Here is a 13,943-nt window from a genome sequence, read left to right as displayed (position 1 = left end):
TGTCTTCCCTACTAGATTATAAGATCCTGGAGGTTAGGTATTTATCTTTGAATCCTCAGCACCTAGCCCAGGGCCTTGAATGAAGTGGTCGATTATTAACTGGTTATTGAATTAAATCTAATTGAATTTTAGTGCGCTGCTTCTGGTGATTTTGCCATTCCCTGGAAACTCTCTGGTCCCTTGTCTCCTTCCTAGAAGCCAAGAGCCTGATTTCAATCTTGCAAAGGGAGATTACCCTGTCTTCAGTAGCAAAGCATTGCCATATGCTTCCTAACATAACAGCACTCGTGGGTAACCCCTGAAACAGTTCTTGTATCCACATGATCCTGCCATGTGTAGATTTATTAGGATATTGTAAATAAAACTTGGATAAACAGAAGCATGAAATGGGAGACCCCACAGGCTAAAAAAAAAAAGAAGATGGAAAAACAGTCCTGCTTCATCAGCATTTACAGCAGACAGATCTCACACATGACTTATTCAACAAGTAATAGCAAGGGGATTCTCACAATATAACCAGAGGCAAGAGAAAACTGAATAAGGCTTTTGCTTTTAAAAAAAAATTATATTTAAGAAGGTGGTAGATGGGAGAATGTATGGGAGTGGGGAGAATGGGCCTACTTTTGTTCTTATGTCAGGAAAGCTATTCTGTAAATCCTTTTAGCAGGAAATAACATTCACCACTGATGATGCGTTTGTAGAGGCTTAGGTGTCATAATTTTAAAAGTGAGTAATACAGAGGCTTCATGGAATGGACAGAAGACCAGCCATGGAACCTGGAAGACTTGGGTTTGAGTCTGCCCTCCAGTTGTGTGACCCTGGGCAAGACCCTTACCCTCAGTTTCCTCATATGTAAAATAGGGATAATAATAGTACTTGCCTTCCAGGGTTGTTGTGAAGATCAAATGAGATAGAGAAAGTACTTTGTAAACCTTAAAGTGCTATATATGACTGTTAGCTATTATTGGGTGACTCTGAGCAAGTCACTTAAGCTCTCAGTGTGTTAAACATCACTCAGAGACTTTTAAGTTATAGATGAGTTGCTCACCTACATCAGTGGAGAGAGTCTGCATACCTGGAGCTCCTTATATCAATAAAATCTTAGGTCAAGATGGAAAGAGGAGAAGGTAGGGCAAAGAGAGACCATGATTTGCAATTGGTGGCACAACAGATAGAGCACTGGGCCTGGAGCCAGGAAGGCCTGAGTTCAAATCCAGCCTAAAACACTAGATATGTGACCCTGGACAAGTCACTTAACCCTGCTTACCTCAGTTTCCTCATCTGTAAAATGAACTGGAGAAGGAAATGGCAAACCACTCTAGTATCTCTGCCAAGAAAACTCCGAAGGGGGTCACAGAGAGTCAGACATAACTAAAAAACGACTTAATAACAAATTGCTAAACAATCTCTTCTTCCAATTCCCCACTCCCATCCCTGAATAAAGAAAAATATAACCCTTGCAGCAAATAAGCACAGGCAAATAAAACAAAATCCATACATTTGTTATATACAAAAATATATGATTCATTCTTCACCTTGATACCATGTTCCCTCTGTCAAGAAATGGGATAGCATGGAATATCATCATTAGACTCTAGAGTTGTGATTGGTCATAAAGTTGATCATAATTCTTATGTATTTAAGAGTTGTTTTTCTTAATAATGTTGTTACTGTGTATACACACACACATTTTCCTGGTTCTACTCACCTCAGTCTGCATCAGTTTATACAAATCTTCCCAGGTTTTTCCAAATCTATTCCTTTCATCATTTCTTGTGGAACAATAATATTCCATTATATTTATATGTCATAATTTGTTCATTCCCCCCCCAATTTATAGGCATTCCCTTTACTACCCAATCTTTGCTACTATAACCTCAATGCAATCTAAAGGCCTGTATCCCAACTCCTAATCCCGCAGAACTGTCAGGCCCCTGAACACAACTACCTAGCTATACTTCACCTTCAAAGTTCTAGGGGTACCCTTGAGGAGTTAGGAGTAGCTTCCTAATGCTTTCAGTTCAAGCTCCTGTTCCAGTATATTCTCCAAAAAATTCAATCACCAGTTTCAATTAGTATTTCCATTACATCAGAGCTTCTATATCATTTAACCAATTTATATCAATTAGCTTTTACAATGTAATATTTACTGAGTAAATATAATGAGGACAGAAGTAGAAAATATATCAGGGGCACACTTGCTCCTATACCACCTCATTCCCTGGGAAGAGTAGGCTCAAGAATAAAGCAGTAGCTACCAAGTTTTTGCCTTATCAAGTTCACTTATGAGGGTGGTATAGCCAGTGGATGGAGTACTCCCTTGCTCAAAGAAACAAGTATCTTGGACACTTGGTTCAATTGACTGTTGAGCTGGAACCAGCAAGTCACTCTTCACTGGAATAAGCTACCAGCAAACTCTAGCATGAACTCCAGTTCCTAGAGATCTGGCAACTCACACTTCTGACCTTTCAAGCCTTGCAAGGTCACAGCCATCTCAAATACCCTTTACCTAAGAAATGGAAAAACTAAACTCACATAGGCAAAGAAACAGAGACCTCCAGTTCACGGCCACATGTCAGCCCAAGTGGGAATATAGGTAAACTGGCAGCAGAGGACCACTGCCACCTCCACCCCAAGACTTAACAGCAATCCTTGCCTCGAGCGCTGCCAGAAAAGCAAGACATCAAGTTGCCCCCATGAGAGTCTTCTTTCCTATGCATTTCCAGTTTCAGCTCAGAAGCCAATTGAAGAAACCCTGCCTTCACCACAGAGTAAGCAGACAGGAAACAGGCACAGAATACATAGAATCCCTATGAATGTTCCAAAGTCCATGGGGAAAGAGAGGATTGAATCCGGCTGAGCCCTATTATTGGTCAGTCCTTCACTACTCTACAACAAAAACAGCAGCTATAAATATTTTTGTACATATGGGTCTCCCCCACCCTGCTTTTTCCTTGACCTCTTCAGGGACACTCTTGAAAAAATCAATATGTCTCTCTCTATGGCAACGCTGTGTATAAGACCATGGGTTGAAAGCTTATGCCCAGGTAAGTAGTATAGCTAGGTTCCATCTCCAGATGTTAGGTAGGCCATCTGACTATCCAGTGGCAGGTTAATATCAGATTAAACTGGAGTTTATTTTACAAGGATGTTCAAAATACTCATTTGCATGTGGTTAATTCCTGTGGAGCAGCCAGATTTTGAAGGAAAGTCAACTGAGCCAAATTATAAATCGAACTGTTTAATGTGAATGGGATGGCTAGATTAGGGCCCTCCCAAATCAGGCTTTCAAATTACAGGACTTAATTCCCAGCCGATTATTTTAGTCTCAAAACAGGAGACCAGTACACTTCTTACTTATGAAAAATGGAGCCCATGGTATAAGCAATTGCTAATCAGCATGAGAACATGGAGTTTCTTGTGGCACTAGACAAGAAGAAGCCTTCCTCACTGGCCAGCTTGAGTGAGACGATTTGGTATCGTGGCTAGAGTATTGGACCTGGGGTCAGGAAAACCATAGTGCAAATCTTGACTTTGCTCTGTGCCTTCCCTCCCTCCCCCATCACACTCACAGGCTTTTCCTAGATGACAACAGACTCAGAGCCTTCCCTACAAAGGCAATCATGTCAATACTAGCTGTTGCTACTGGTGCCATGAATGAATGTGCTCATTTTCTATGGAAATCAAAAGAAGAGGGACTAGGTGCCCATGAACAGGATGACTTTGAGTTTAAATTCTTGCACCCCTTTATCAGCCCCCCAAAGTCGCCAAAGGTATCCTTCCAATGTTCTCCATGTAATGTTCCCTGGTTCCCCCAGCTAGAAGTGATCTATTCAGCTACTTAATTGACAAGATTTTATTAAGGGGCTACTATGTGCCTGACACTTTGCTAGGCATTAAGAATGAAAGACAGAAACGAAACAGTTTGCCTTCCAAGAACTTAGAATCTTTTGGGAGAAACAACATATGCCCATATAAAAATAATAGGGTTAAGAACTGGCCCTCTGATTTCATTGCTATAGGGAGCTCCCAGATGAGGAAGCTTGCTCCAACAAAGCAGCTTGGTGCCTTGTCTACAAATTACACACATTATATGCCTGGAGCATTAAGCAGTTAAATTACTTGTCCAGGGTCACATAACCAGTATGTGTCACAGATGGGATTTGAACCCAGGTCTTCCTGTGTTCAAGCCCTCAATCCACTACACCATGCTGCTGCTTCCTGTGTGTGTGTGTGTGTGTGTGTGTGTGTGTGTGTATGCACAAATACAGATTGTTATTGTTCAGATGTATCCAATTATAATGGCCTCATGGACTTTGTCAGTGGGGTTTTCTTGGCAAAGATATTGGAGGGATTTGCCATTTCTTTCTCCAGTGTGTCTTCATTTTTCAGCTGAGGAGGTAAATTGGAGTTATGTGACTTGCCCAGGGTCACATAGCTAGTAAGTGTCTGAGGTCAGCTTTGAACTTAGATCTCCCTGACTCCAGGCCAGTGCTCTATCCGCTGCATCATTTGGCTGCCCAGGTAAATATAGATACACTCACACACACATGTGAATATACTATATACATATACAAAGATACACACCACTCACAAAGCATATACAAAGTAGTTGGGAGGATCAGGGAAGGACTCATCTAGGAAGTGGTACTTTAGCTGAGCTTTGAATGAAGTGAGGAAGTCTAAGAGGCCAAGGTGCATCCAGGAATGGGAGCTGTTCCATGGAAAGACACAGAGTCAGGAGAAGGGATGTCATGAGTGAGGAATGGCAGGCAGGCCAGTTTGGTTAGACTGGCGAATGTGATCCTGTTCACGTGCAAGTCAAGACATCACCCTCATGCTGTCACAGGTCCTCTTCATGAAAGAAGGACAAGCAACAAGAAGAATGCAAATAATAGAATAAGTCTGGAAAGGTGGCCTAAGGCCAGACTGTGAAAGGCTTAAATGCCAAATTCGGGAGTTTCTATTTAGTCCTGGAAGCAGCAGAGAGCCAGTGGAGTTTTTTGAGCAAGAGTTGACATGGTTAGACCTGTGCTTTTGGAATGTCCCTTCTGCATATTGTGAAGAATGGGCTAGAATGGGGAGAGCCTGACAATCGGCAGATAGTCTAAGTGTGAGTGGAGAGAAGAAGACAGACATTATGCAGACAAAATCAACACATGGCAACTAGTCAAATGGTGGGGGGTAAGGGGGGTACTGGGAAGGAGGGAGTGTGAGACGTTAAGAATGACTCCAAGACTGCAAACCTGTGTGACTGGAAGGATGGTGTGACCCTTGACAGATATAGAATAGAAAAGTTAGGAAGAGGGATGAATGTGGAAAGAAGGATAATGAGACGCTGGCAGGACATCCAATGGGAAAATATAAGAGGCAATGGGTGACACCTGACCGCAGCTTGGGAGGCAGTTCTTCCTCAGAACACTTTGTTTGTATCTCTCCTATATAGTCCTAAATTTCTCTTTCAGGATCATAGTACTTGGAGAACTAGAAGTGACCCTGGAGACCATCTATTCCAACCTCCTCTTTTTAGAGATGAGGAAACTTAGGCTCAGAGGGGCTAAAGTCACACAGATAGAGCCATGCCTAGGAGGAGCCTGGCAAAGCCTTGCTTCATCCCTCTTATACTTCCTTAAAGATGTATACTTTAATAAATTAAAAACATCACAAATAACTAATTACTTAATGACATAAATTATAAATTAATTGACATAAATTAATTAAAAACATTAATTAACATTAATTTCTTGACAATGCTGACTTTTTGTTAACAAAGTTAACAGGTCAGGTCTTTGTTCTGGTATTGATGATGTCTCCTTGATAAACTAAAGGGTCTTCTTGCCACATTAAAGATGATTGATTGAATCAGGGCTGTTTTCACACCCAAACTATAGCCTCAGACTTGGCCTCTAAAGAGAAAGCTAGAAAGAAGGAAATATACAAATATTTTTTAAAAAAATAAATAAAAAGCTGAGAGAGAGAAGAGAGAGAGAGAGAGAGAGAGAGAGAGAGAGAGAGAGAGAGAGAGAGAGAGGAATCCATTAGATATGTAAAACTCTAGTTGACTGAAGGAAAGCCTGCATAGTTCTGAAACCACTCCATGTACACAGGGGACAACAGGCCTACCAGGAGAGCAGAAAATCTCATTGTTTCAGAAATGGCAGCAAATAGAAACAGCAGAGGTAGACAAGCTGAAAGCTGCAGAAGTCCAAGCCAAAAACAGGAATGGAAATTGTCAAGTGATAGAGGAGCTCCTGGATGATACCAAGTGCTGGAACAAGTCTTCTAGGCTTAGAGGAGGTGTTCCTAGACCAAACAGAAGCTAGAGCTTAGAAATAGCAAGAGATAGAGCCATGATGTGGAGGGTCAAGCTAAGATCTTGCCCTTCCTTTCTACTATGAGTGATGTGGACTGTGTAGTTCTGGGGGAAAGATGTTGGATCTCTAATGTCTCTGAATGTTTTCTCTTCATGAGGAACCCTAATCTCAGGTTAATACTACAACTAGTCAAGATTTATGAAAATAATAAATCCTATGAAGTCATTGGCATTATCTAAATTTTCATTGCAAATGTCTACTGGGCTAGAACCAACGATTATATTTTACATAAAATTATAACTTTGAATAGCATGAATTCAAATAATGTGACAACTTCAAGGGATTCATTGTTCAAACTAATTAGGACCTAGCTATATAAGTCAAGAGAACTATATAGGTCCTTGGGGGAGGTGACATTGTCCAGAGGAAAAATTAACAGGTTAACACTAAACTCTTTGAGGGGCACCCAGATTAGTATTCAATGTATGGAGAGCTGTCCCTAGAAAGTGACATATTTATTTTTGTCCTCATATCCCCATTGCTTAGCACTGTGCCTGGTACACTTGCTGACTGATTGATTGGTTCATGTATACACCAGCTAATATTTTTTTAAAGAATATAGAGACACATTTTCAGCTTCCTAGTGGCCATCTTCAGCTAAACACAGAACTTCCCTGGTTCTGGCTAGTGCATGGCCTTGGTCTTCCTCAAGTGGTCACGACTCTAGCCCTGCAAGGTAGCTTCATGATTGCCATGTCTTCTTCCATATGTTTTTCAGAAGCTTGGCAATTCTTGGAATACTGCTTCAGGGACCTTTGTGGAGGCTCTTAGACATTTGTGTTGGAAGAATTCCCTATAGGGGATTTGTCCCTAGGTCCCTAGAAAGTGGAACTCCACCAGAGAGGAAGAAAGAGAGTTAATCTTGACTATATATATGGGCTTGGTGAGAGTCTTGAGGCTTTCTATAGGATTAAATGAAATCTGTTCTATATTGTGTGTTAGCTTAAGTACTTGCATGTTTATACCTTTTGTTTATAGAAACCTAAGTATGAGGCAAATTCTGATACTAGCAGGGAAACCTTAGGTGAAGGGACAAGCCAACTGTCCATGGGGAAAAGTAAAAACACAAGTAAAATGGTTTTAGTATGTGAAGTATTACTTGACAGCTATCACAATAATTTTGCCCAAAGAAACCCATGGTCATGGCCTTTCCAGCCAGCTCTCTCTCTCTGTTGCACCACTTAACTTAGAGTGTAGGAATACTTAACCTTTTTGGTGTCATAAACCCCTTTGGCTGTCTAGTGAAACCTGTGAACCCTTCTTAGAATAACGTTTTTAAAGGCCTAAAATATGGTAGATTATAAAGGAAATGAAGTATATTAAAATACAGTCACCAAAATTTTTTTAAAAAGTTTATGGATGCTAGGCTAAGAATCCATGCTCTAGTGTATCTCCAGATGTTTTGAACCACTGGACAGGTGTGTGATAAGATAGTCACTGTCTCTCCCTGTCTGCTTCTTTGCAAACACTGAAGGCCTTTCATTGGATCACTGTGTCTCTCTCTTCACGTGCCATGGTCCTTTGCATCTGTGTTTGTAGCTTGGCTGATTTGAAATGGCAAGTACAGGTATTTGAGCTGAAGGCTCTGGGTTACTACTCTGAATGCATTAAAAAGAAAAATGAAAATTCCCAGTCTCCACATAAAGAGTTTTACACACACAACACACATGATACAAGGGAGACAGAGAACCAGACGTAGGGATAACCACAGTCAGACAACTAACCACAACAGAGGCCTAAAGAGATGGACCCAGAAAGAGCTATTTTTACAGACTGTGTGATAGATCATCTTCTCAGCGGACAAACAGACAGCTAAAAGTACTTATTTTACAAAAAGTTGATAGGAAGAACCCCAGACACCCAAGCATGGACTCTCCCAGACCCTTTCCTGCATCCAAAGACAATCCAGCCCCCCAACTCCCCTTTCTCCAGATGGCTGTGCTAATTGTCCCTATCCTGACCCTTTCTTTTTCTCACAGACTGCTTCAATTTCTATGTGTCTGGGTGAGGATTAGGACAGACCTGTCAGACTTCTCTCCTGCAGTTTGCCCTGGTTATAAGGGCCTCATATAAATTCCGTTTTACTGCAGGGGAGAGCCCCAGACAACACAAATGTCTAAGAGCCTCCACAAAGGTCCCTGAAGCAGTATTCCAAGGAACTGCCAAGCTTCTGAAAAACATATGAAAGAAGACATGGCAATAATCATGAACCCACCTTTCAGGGTTGGAGTCACGATCACTTGAGGAAGACCAAGGCCATGCACTAGCCAGAACCAGGGAAGTCCCATGCGTAGCTGAACATGGCCATTAGGAAGCTGAAAATGTGTCTCCAAGTTCTTTAATAAAAATATTAGCTGGAATATACATGAACCAATCAATGGGTCATCAAGTGTACCAGGCACTGTGCTAAACATTGGGGATATGAGGACAAAAATAAAACATCTCAAGGAGCCCACATTCATTTCAGAGAGACAACATGTGCATATCTAAGTGTATGCCCAGTACTTTAAAGTTTTCAAAGTTCACCATGTATTCTTTAGTAGTGTTCTACTTAACCAAGAAATAGAAAAATGCATCAGAAAAGCAAGTGAGACCTTGGGTAGACAGAGGGTGGTACTACCTTGGCATCAGGCTCTAGACTAGACTGACAGTCTGTGGAACAGTGGCCACAGTCCACCTTCTCCATTTGGCTTGAGACCTTACCTGCCACTGGGGTCTGGCCATTCTTCTCAGAAGTTTTGTCAGTGTTGGAGAAACAGGGTGGTAAGGTCAGCAAGGTATTGAGCTGAGTCAGGATACCTGGATTTTAGTCTGAGCTCTGCCATTAATGACTGCTGTGTCCTTGGGCAGGGGCAGCTAGGTGGCATAGTGGATAGACCACCAGGCCTGGAGTCAGGGAGACTCATCTTCCTATGTTCAAATCTTTCCTCAGACACTTATTAGCTATGTGACCCTGGGCAAGTCACTTAATCCTGTTGGCCTCAGTTTCCTCACCTGTAAAATGAGCTGGAGAAGGAAATGGCAAACCACTCCAAGATCTTTGCCAAGAGAACTCCAAATGGGGTCATGAAGAGTTGGTCACTGCTGAAAACAACTGAACAACAACACCACCATATAAACACACACACACATATGTATATATATATATATACATATTCATACATGCACACACACAAATGTCCCAGGGCCTCTTCATCAAAATGAGAAAAAATTGGACTGGATAATCTGCAAAGTTCCTTCCAGCACCAAGATTCTGGGGTTGGTGACCCATCTGCAGGATGCACTTAACACTCAATAGGAAGTCAGGACCCCCAAGGACAATGTGATCCTGGAACGTGACCAGTCAGGCAGCCTTGAAGTGACATCTTCACGTCAACCAAATTTAATAGACACCTAAACAGTCTCTCTATCAGCATTATTATCCTTGGCAGTGGCGGTAGCATCAACAACAGCTACAACGAGTGTTCATTAAGTTCTTACTATGTGTCAGGCGAGATAGATGGCTTAGCGTGTAGCTCGCTGGGCTTGGAGTTAGGAAGATCCGAGTTCAAATCCAGCCTCAGATACTTACTAGCTGTGTGACCCTGGTCAAATCACTTAACCCTGTTTGCCTCAGTTTCATCATCTATAAAATGAGCTAGAGAAGGAAATGGCAAGCCACTCCAGTATCTTTGCCAAGAAAGTCCCATAACATGTAACAGAGTTGGATATGACTGACAACTGAACAATAGCAAATGTGCCAGGCACTATGTGAAGCACTGGAGATAATAATAATAACAGCTACCATTCATACAGCACTTTAAGGTTTGCAAAGCACTTTACACATGTTAACTTATTTTATCCTCACATGAATCCTGAAAGGTGGGAGTTATTATTATCCCCATTTTATAGATGGGGAAACTGAGACAAAGTGCTTCAATGACTTGTCCAGGGTCACACAGCCAGGAAGTGTCTGAAGTAGGGTGTGAACTTAGTTCTTCCTGATTCCCAGGCCAGCTCTTTGTTCTCTGCACCAGCTAGCGACCCTCAAAGACACAAAGAAAGAGACCTGAGCAAGGTTATTGTAAATAAGACAGTGAAGGGAAGAAGCCCAGTGACTACCTTACTTTAAGTATAACATTCCATGAGTCTAAGTGCGCCTTCATATGAGTTTTCTTTTTTAAAGCTATAGCTTAGAACTATACCCCAGGGCCATACAGCTGTTCTTGTCTTTTGATTCAGAAATACCAGTGCTAGGTCAATATCCCAAAGACATTAAAAAAAAAACACCACCAAAAAGGGAAAAAGACTTGTTTGTACAAAAATATTTATAGCAGCTCTTTTTGTGGTAGCTAAGAATTGGACATCAAAGGAATGCCCATCAATTGGGGAATGGCTAAACAAGATGTGGTATATGATTGTAATAGAATATTATTGTGCTATAAGACATGGCAAGCAGGATGATTTCAGAAAAACCTGGAAAGACTTACATGAACTGATGCAAATTGAAGTGACCAGAACCAGGAGAATGTTGTACACAATAACAGCAATATTTTGTGATGAAGAATTTTAAATGGCTTAGCTATTCTCAGCAATACAATGATCCAAGACAATCCCAAAGGACTAATGATGGTCCAAATACAGACTGAAGCATGCTGTTTTTCTCTCTTTCTTTGTTTCTCTTTTTCTTTGTTTCTTTCTTTGTTTCTTTCTTTGTTTCTTTCTTTGTTTCTTTCTTTGTTTCTTTCTTTCTTTCTTTCTTTCTTTCTTTCCCTCTCTTTCTTTCTTTCTTTCTTTCTTTCTTTTTTCCTCCTTCCTTCCTTCCTTCTTTCCTTCCTTTCTTTTGTATTCAAGTCTTCTTGTATAAAATGACTATTATGGAAATGTTTTACATGATTGCCCATGTACAAACTATATTGAATTGCTCACTATCTGAAGGAGGTGGAAGGGGAGAGATGGAGGAGGAGATAGAATTTGGAACTCAAAACTTTTTCTTAATGTTAAAAAACTGTTTTAACATATAATTGGGGGAAAATATAATATTATATTTAAAAAGATATAATAGAAAGCAAGGTAGCATTGCTAGGAGTCAATAGCAGGAGTTTAATCACCATATGGGGTTGCAACCCACAATTTAATAAGTGCTGAAGGGGTCTCAAGTGGAAAAAGTTTAAGAAGCCCTGGATGGAACAGGTATGTATCTGTTGGAAGGTAGATGACACAGGGGATAGAACTCTGAACTTGGAATCAGTAATAAATAGGGAGCCATCTGGTTCTTTGGATAAGGGTGTGACAAAGTTAGACCTATTCATCAGAAAAGAGGAGGTGGTCCAAAGTACCACTCAATTTTTCCTATGCAATACACTGAAACTCCCTCACTGAGCTGTTAGTGGCTACAGGCAAGTGAGTTAACGAGGAATGTCTTCATTGGGAACATGAAGCAGATATTTCCCATCTGGTCCAGTCTGTCAAACTGGATACCCAGATTCCAATATTCCAGCACTCCTAAAACATGGAGGCAGGTGTCCACTTGCAGCCATCCCTAAGAGAAGACAAAGCCGAGGAAAAGCAGTTGCCAGAAGCGGCGTCGGACAGCTGAGCAGATAAGTTAGCCTGACATGGGGTGATTTTGAGAAGCAGGCTTAAGAACCCTGAGGAATAAATGCAGCATCTGGACAGCGTCACTATCAGCGAGGCATATCATAAACCTCAGAATATGACATTTACCCAAGAAAAACAGCAATGTTGAGACCAGTTTAAAAACTGGAGATGCTGGAGTAGAAAACCAGGTCAGAGATGAAAGTGATGGGGAGCAGAGGAAAGCCTGGATAGCGTGTTGGAATACAACTGACATGGCATACGCATCACAGTTGTAGACCCTGAAAGAGATCATTTTGTCTATGGAGGAAAAAAACCCCATAAGTTCTGGAGAAGGAGGGAAGAGATTAAGGCATCATCAAGGAAGTATAGTGATCCTTTGGGGTAATAGATGCCAGAGATGAAGCTAACATTACTGTGGCTTGGAAGGTGAATCTAACCCTCCCAACCCCCACTCCCAACCCAAAGTGTCTCTTTCTCTTTATGACTCAGAGAAAGACAGGAATGAATTCTCTGCAAGTGAAATTTAAGGAGGCTTCTGGCCTGTATCTGGAAAGTCTGGCATTGTCAGCCTTGCAATCTGATGGGCATCACAGGAAAGTAGAAAAGAATCCCCCCCTCCCTTTCTGGCCCTGTTACCAACCAGAAGGAGAAACAGATTTGATTCTGTGAGTTATTAGTCTCTCTGAGCAAGGGTCCACAGTAGGTGACTCATGGTTAGCTGGTCATTGTTTAACCTCAGCTTAGGAGACAGAGGGCCAGGGCATTCTTCTCACGGCCTGGGGACAACTGGAATGATGATGGCTTGAAGTGCTGGCAAGTTTCAGGGATATAGGGAGATTGTCCTTAAACCTGCCCTAATTGACTAATATAAAATAGCAGAGATCCTACTCAGATGCCTCAACATGATGTGAATGTGACCCTTGCTTGTCAAAGGCTGTGCTGGTGGAATACAAGCTTTGGTAGCTACTACTAAGCTAGAAAAGCTTGAAGAGTGGGCCCAGCACAGATCTGCATGGAGTATGGACCAGGTGTGTGGGTTCACCTAGGCGCAAGTAGCTTGTGCTTTATATACTCCTTTTGGGCCCAGCAATCAACTCCATCTATGGTCTGAGGCCCAATACAAATTAGTTTTAAAAAATTGAATATGATTTTTTTCAATGAGAAAAAAATCTATTTTCTAACCCTCTGACCATTAAGGAAAGAAAAAGAAAACCCTTGTAGCAAATATGCATTATTAGGCCAAACTAATTTCCATATTGATCATGTTTGAAAAAATGTCTCATTCTGTACAATGAGCCCATCATCTCTATATAAGAAGAAGAGTGAGTGGGAGCGTGCTTCATCATAGGTCTTTTAGAGTCGTTGCATTAATTGGAGTTCTCAAACCTTTGAAAGTTGTTATTCTTTATTGTATTGTTGATAAAGCAAAATGTATTAATAAGTGCACCAGGCACTGTGCCTGGTAGTGTGTTCTCTTAGTTCTGCTCACTTCACTTTGTTTCAATTCCTATAAGTCTTCCCAGGTTTCTGAAACCATAACCTTTATTTTATCTTACAGCACAAGCTGCTCTAAGACATTTAAACTGTAATTTGTTCAGCTGTTCCCCAATTGATGGGCACCCCCTTAGTTTCCAGTTCGTTGTCACTGTAATACAACTCAGTTTGGAAAGACTCATTACCAGAGAGTTGTTCATTGAGTGCTTATTTTGGTCCCGGGGGCAGTAATCTACTTCAGTGGATACCCATGTTAAAGAAATCACAGGGTCTTGGAGTATTAAAGTAAGTAAAATAACAATATATTAAGGCAAATGGAAAAGCTGAGAAAAAGATCAACATCACTTTGGAATAAGGGCCAAAGAAGAAAACCAATATGGTGATCTCTTAGGAGCAGAGAGCTACTAGGCTGCTTAAGGAGCAGTCTATCAGACCAGGATGGAAAAACTGAGCGGGCTAAAGCTTCTATACAAATCCAGCATTGGGATCCAGCTC

The sequence above is a fragment of the Phascolarctos cinereus genome, unplaced genomic scaffold (genome assembly GCF_003287225.1).
Source record: "Phascolarctos cinereus isolate Bilbo 61053 unplaced genomic scaffold, phaCin_HiC Scaffold_4;HRSCAF=312, whole genome shotgun sequence".
Taxonomy (NCBI): domain Eukaryota; kingdom Metazoa; phylum Chordata; class Mammalia; order Diprotodontia; family Phascolarctidae; genus Phascolarctos; species Phascolarctos cinereus.
This window is presented reverse-complemented; position numbering follows the sequence as displayed.